Below are 6329 nucleotides of genomic sequence, written 5' to 3'. Positions count from 1 at the left end.
TTCTAAAGGCTCCAGACAACTCCTGTGTTACTTAAGCTATGAAAGCTCCTCCACTGTTGCTTTGAATTGAAAGAGGCAGCCTGAAACAAAGGATAATTTCTTCTAGTAATGCCTTTGTTACTTCCGAAGACTTTTCTGTCCTGCATGTAAAGGCTTCAACGCATCCTGTGAAGATGTCCACAAATATCAGCAAATATCTAAAATTTCCCATGGCTTTTGGCATAACAGTAAAGTCTATTTGCCAATCATCTCCTGGTTCTGTCCCTCAGGTTTGCACCCCTGATTATTGGTGGTGTTCCAGTTTTAGGATTGTTTCTGGCACAAATCAAGCAATTTTGCACTACCTTTTGGATAGTCCTTTGCATCTGCAGACCAACAATAACCTTTTGTAGCCAATGACAGGTTATGTCTCTCCCATAATAGGTTCCTTGATGTAGGTGAGTAATGATTTTTTCCATTAAGTGCTCGGGTATAAGCACTAGTCCCTGTTCATTATAAATTCAGCCTTCTTTAGTTGTTTGATATTGATTACTATCTAAGCCCTGAGAGTCAGTATGAAATCCCCATTTGTATGCTCTGTTTAAATCTGTTTCTGAATACTGAAGCTTAAACAGGGAGAGATCCATGCTCAGGATGAGTGCTAGGGCCTTAGGACTTGGGATTTTGGTTCTGGCTGCTTGTTTTGTGGCCTGATCAGCCAAATTATTTCCTTTAGCTATATAACTATCAGTATTTTGGTGGCCCAGGTAATGTACTATGGACACTTTTTCTGGCATCATAACAGAATCTAATAAGGCCAGTGTCTCTTCCACATATTTAATCTCTTTTCTTCCTGATGTTAGTAGACCTCTCTCTTTCCATATAGCCCCATGTGAATGCACAATAGAGAAGGCATACTTAGAATCAGTATAAATGGTTACCTTTCTGTTAGTTCCAAGATGCAGGGCTCTCATGAGGGATATGAGTTTTGCCTTCTGGGCAGACGTACCTGGAGGGAGTGTCTCTCCTTCTAAGAGCTCCTGATGAGTGTCTATTGCATACTCAGGCCTTTTTTCTGTTGTTGTTGTTGTTGTTGTTGTTGTTTTTGAGGAAGATTAGCCTTGAGCTAACTACTGCCAGTCCTCCTCTTTTTGCTGAGGAAGCCTGGCTCTGAGCTAACATCCGTGCCCATCTTCGTCTAGTTTATATGTGGGACGCCTACCACAGCATGGCTGCCAAGCAGTGCCATGTCCGCACCCGGGATCCGAACCAGCAAACCCCGGGCCGCCGAGAAGCGGAACGTGCGAACTTAACCGCTGTGCCACCGGGCTGGCCCCCATACTCAGGCCTTTTGAAGTCCGTGGTCCATGAAGCTGCTCCTGTCAGTAAAAATTTCCATATCTGGATTTTCCAAAGCCTGGTCAGTCACATTGGATCTGCTAGAATAAACTTCTTCAGTTATTTATATACAATTATGGACAGGTTCTCCTGTCATACTGGGAAGCAAAGTTGCTGGATTTAGGGTGGATACTGACTTTAATTTCACACTCTGGCTGTCCAGTAGTATGGCCTTATATTTTCCCATTCTCCCTGAAGTAAGCCAATATCCACCCTTTTGTTCAAGTAGAGGTAGTGCAGTGTGGACTGTGCGCAGCAGTAGGCTGGCAGAGGGTAAGTTTTCAGCCTCTTGTAAAAGGTCACAGGTCATGGCTATAGCCCAGAGACAAACTGGCCACCCTTGAGTTACGACGTCCAGTTGTTTGCAAAAGTGAGCTACTGGTCTTCTGGCAGCACCAAAATTCTGAGTTAGCACACCAAGGCTTACATCCTGTCATTCATGTACAAAAAGTTCAAATGGCTTTCTAGTGTCTGGGAGACCAAGTGCTGGGGCTGTTAAAAGTTTCTCCATGATGGTATGAAATACCTTATGGCATTCTGCAGTCCAGTTTAATGGTTCATTGTCATTTCCTCTAAGAGCTTCATGTAGGGGTTTGGCCATGAGTCCAAAGTTAGGAATCCAAAAATGACAAAACCCAGCCATTCCTAAAAATCCCCACAATTGTCTTCTTGTGGTGGGCACAGCCACCCTAGCTAATGCCTCCCTTTGACAATAAGTTTCTTTGTCCTTTTGATAACTCAAATCCTAGATATTTTACAGTCACTTGAGAAATTTATGCTTTTCTCATCGAGATTTTATATGGTTTTTCTGCCAGAAAGTTTAAAGTAAGGATTGCATTTTTGTCTGAAGCTTCCTTAGTTTTAATGGCAATCAGTATGTCATCCACACATTGGTGTAAGAATCCCTCACTTAACTGGGGATCCCGTGAGTCCTTGGCTAAGGCTTCCCCGAAGATGGTGGGGGCATTTTTAAGTCCTTGTGGAGGTACCATCCAACAATATTGTTGTTTTACATTCGTCTCTGGATATCTCATTCAAAGACGAACAGTTCCTGGACTCAAGACTTAGGAGTATGTAGTCAAAAGGCGTCGTTTAAGTCTAGAACTGTAAACCAGTAGAAGTCTCCAGATAAAGTTTTAAGCAGAGTATAATGATTTGGTACCACCAGATGTAGATCCTCTACAATTGGTTAATGGCTCTCAAATCCTGTACAAAGTGGCAGTCTCCGGTCCCAGGTTTTTGTACTGGCAGGATGGGAGTGTTATACGGAGACTGACAAAGTCAGATTAATTGGCATTTAAGAAAGGTGGCTATCAGAGGCTTTATACCCTCTTTTGCATGTCTCTTTAAAGGGTATTGCTTCAAATTTGGAGTCTTGGTGTCTGGGCGGAGCTGAACTACTGTTGGATCAACTGTCTTGGTTCTTCCCGGCCTCCTATCAGCCCAAACATCTGCTCTTACCTCTTGCAGAATTTCTTCAGGGATTGAGGCTGGTCTCCCAACTGCAGCAGCACTGCTTGGAAGGCATAGGCTTGACCTGGGAGGGCTTTATGTCTACCTTTTCTGGTGAAAGAGTCACTTTGGCATTTAATTTTGTTGATAGATCTCATCCCAACAATGGGATGGGGTACTCAGGCATATATAGAAAGCTGTGCTTTAGGTCCGTCTTCCCTGTGTGACACTCTAGTAGTTGTAGGAAAGGCTTATGAGAGACCTCCTCAGATACACCAGTAATGGATGTGGTCTTGGGGGAGAGGGGGCCCCGTCTGGTGTTTAGTACAGAATAAGTAGCTCTGGTGTCAGTTAGAAAGTCTGTAAGTTTCTTTCCCACTGCTATTTTTACCCAGGGTTCCTTGTGGGAAATGTTGATGGAGCTAATGGAGTTTAAAGGAGCCCCCGGACCCTTTCATTCCTGGTCATTATTCCCAAGCTGTGGCATCGGGTTGGAGGTTTTGAGGCAAGCCTCTTCTCTTTCCAGCAGAGGAGGGTTGGGACATTCTCATTTCCAGTGTCCCTCCTGCCTACAAAGGGCACATTGTCTTGGCTCAGGCCTGAGTATCCCTTGTGGTTGGAAGGTGGGGGTCCTGGGGGTTTTACCCACGGCTGTCTTTTCTCATTGGCCTTGGCAGATTGTGACTGAGGGCTGCTGTGAGAAGAGTGGCTTGCTTTTGCATCTCCTGCTGTTTTTGTTTCTCTTGTTCCTGGCAGCTCTTGAACACCTTAAAAGCAAACTCAGCAAGCTGTGACATAGGGATTCCTAATCTCCCTTCGAATTTTTGTAAATTTTTCCTTATATCAGGGACACTCTGGCTGATAAAGGTCATACTGATCAGTCTCATGTTATCCAGATGCTCTGGGTCAATGTCAGTGTACTATCTGTAGGCTTCAAAGACACTCTAGAAAGGTCAAAGGATTTTCTTTTGGCCTTTGTTGTTCCTCCTGGACCTTACATATGCTCTTCAGTTTTGGGACCCCCTTCTGCATTCCAGTTATTAAACATGCTTTATAATGGTTTAATCTTGCCTGGTCTCTGGGGGTAATTGGGGTATGAGCCTGGGTCAACTCCAGGTACGGCCTATACCACTAGAGCCCTGATTAAATTGTTAGGTTGTAACTCATGAAGTCCCTCAGCCTTCTGATGAGCTTCATCCAGTGTCATCCTATGCTCCTCTGGGGAGAGAAGGGTGTTCATAAGGGCCTTAATGTTGGCCCAGTTGGGGTCATGAGTAACAAAGATGGATGTAAATAAATTTTCTATCTTTTTTGGATCGTCTTGATAAGTAGGGTTGTTGTTTTTCCAGTTGTCTAAGTCCAGAGTTGAAAAGGGAGCATGCACGTACAAAAATCCTCCGGGTTAGCCTTGGTCATCAAGACCTGCAGGGACTTGTCTTAGTGGGAATTGCTCTGTCTTGGGTGGAGCATTCCCTGGGCTGAACTGAGCACTCCGAAAGGGATGAGGAAGGGAGATCATTCCTGTCTGACTAGTAGGTAAAGAGGGGTGTAAAGCCCAGCCAGCGGCTTCAGGGAGGGCATTATACCCCTCCTGGTCATCTCCAACTGCACCTCCGGCATATAGTGGTGGCGCAGTAGGGGACAGCAAATGAGGAAAGACAAGGTCATCATCTGACTTTGATTCTTGAAGAACAGGTTTTTTTCTGTGGATCTTCCCACTGAACCATGATCTTACGTCTTTTTTCCAGGTTCTTATTTTGATATAGAGACATAAAATACTGCACATAAAGGATCTCATCTCATTTTTTTTCTCTTTTACAGAATAGGTCTAATTGCACGATGATACTATAGATCAGAGACCTGTTCTGGGGCCATACTTTATCTGACCCCAATGTGAATTGGGGCCAGCTTGTATTACAAAAGAAAATGATTTTCTTTTTCTTCCTGGGCTTATAACTGAACATTGCCCAATTTTGAAGAATGTATTCTAGTGTGTTACATTCTGCTATACAATTTTTATTTCCCATTTTGGAGGGGCTTGTATCAAGGCGGCCGCAAGAAACAAGGTCTTTCTAGGGAATGGTGTTTAAGGTCTGATAGTGTGCATGTGGGAACAGCTCCTCCAAGAATAGCCAAGGGGTCAGCTTTTTCCCTTGTGTGTTCTGGCACCCACAAAGTTTAGGTGATTGAGCCCCAGACAAGCTGCCGCCACTGACTGCCTCACCACAGACAATCAGGGCCCAATATGTTCTTCAGAAGGGGGTCCCTATGAGGCTGTTGCCCATCATGGGCAGATGCCCCGACAGCTCTGTGAAATCCTCAGGCACCTGGGAGTGTCCCGAAGGACCAGAGAGAATAGTGCCTCTTTTCTTTGAAGTCAGAAGATCCTCAGAAGATTAATCTAAAAAGGGAGTTTGTCATGATCACCGAGAAGCTCAGTCCCCAAGCAGCCAATTTTAACAAGTAACACAGTTAGCCATAGACAAACATGAACAGACACAGAAATCCAATATTCTAGGACTCTAACCTAGAATTTGAGCCTCCAACCCAATCCTTCGAGTGCCCTAGCAGCTGTAACCCTTTTACATTGTCTCCCTCGAACCCACAATTCTAGCCTTGGGATTTTAATCTGGAAAAAATACCTCCCACTGGGGAGATATGTTTCTCTTGATGAGATGGTAGACAATTTTAGGCACAGGCGCATTTTAACAAGGTCACTCACCCAATTATGAAGTCACTCATCTGATCCTGGAGCTGTTTCTTCTCTCAAAAGGAAAAAAATTCCTTATAGTCTGGAGTACCACAGTGGGAAATGGGAATCTGATCAGCTGAGTCTCTTCTAGACAAAATTGTCTAGGTAGCTGCTTAGGGTCAATGAAAAGACCCCACACCTGACTGGGGGCTCCAGAGCCTCAGGCAGGCAGTCCCTCTGTGGTCACCAAAATTTGTTACCACACAAAATTGGCATTCTCCTACCCAAAGTGCATTTAGAAAAGCCAATTATTATGGCATCAGCTTTTGAGAAAAGAAAAGTACTTTGTTGCTAAATCAATCTGCAAGGAAACAGGGGGCATTTGCCCTCAGATCTGTCTCCCCAATCCAGGGCTTAAGGCAAAATTTATGGGATGAAGGGCAGGGTGGTCTGAAGTGTGGAGATAAATGATTGGAGGTAAGGAGAAATGAGGTAATTGATGATCTGCACAAGCATAGTCAAGCTTCATGGCTCTTCCTAGGATGCATGTTCACAAAATGGTGTTGTTAGCATGATTTAAGGGTGGAGTTTTCAGCCCTTTGATGTCAAAAAGGTCACTCATCAGACATTTGAATAGGCCCAGTTGATGGGTTGGTGGTCTCAACTGGCTTGAACCAGACAAGGGGGTCTCAGTTCCTGAAAAATCACTCTTTTTTCACTCAGGAAGATTAGCCCTGAGCTACCATTTATGCCAATCTTCCTCCACTTTATATGTGGGTTGCCTCCAGAGCATGGCTGATGACTGGTG

Source organism: Equus asinus, chromosome 25 (assembly GCF_041296235.1).
Source record: "Equus asinus isolate D_3611 breed Donkey chromosome 25, EquAss-T2T_v2, whole genome shotgun sequence".
Classification (NCBI taxonomy): domain Eukaryota; kingdom Metazoa; phylum Chordata; class Mammalia; order Perissodactyla; family Equidae; genus Equus; species Equus asinus.
The sequence above is the reverse complement of the archived record's forward strand: the minus strand, read 5'-3'. Positions refer to the sequence as shown.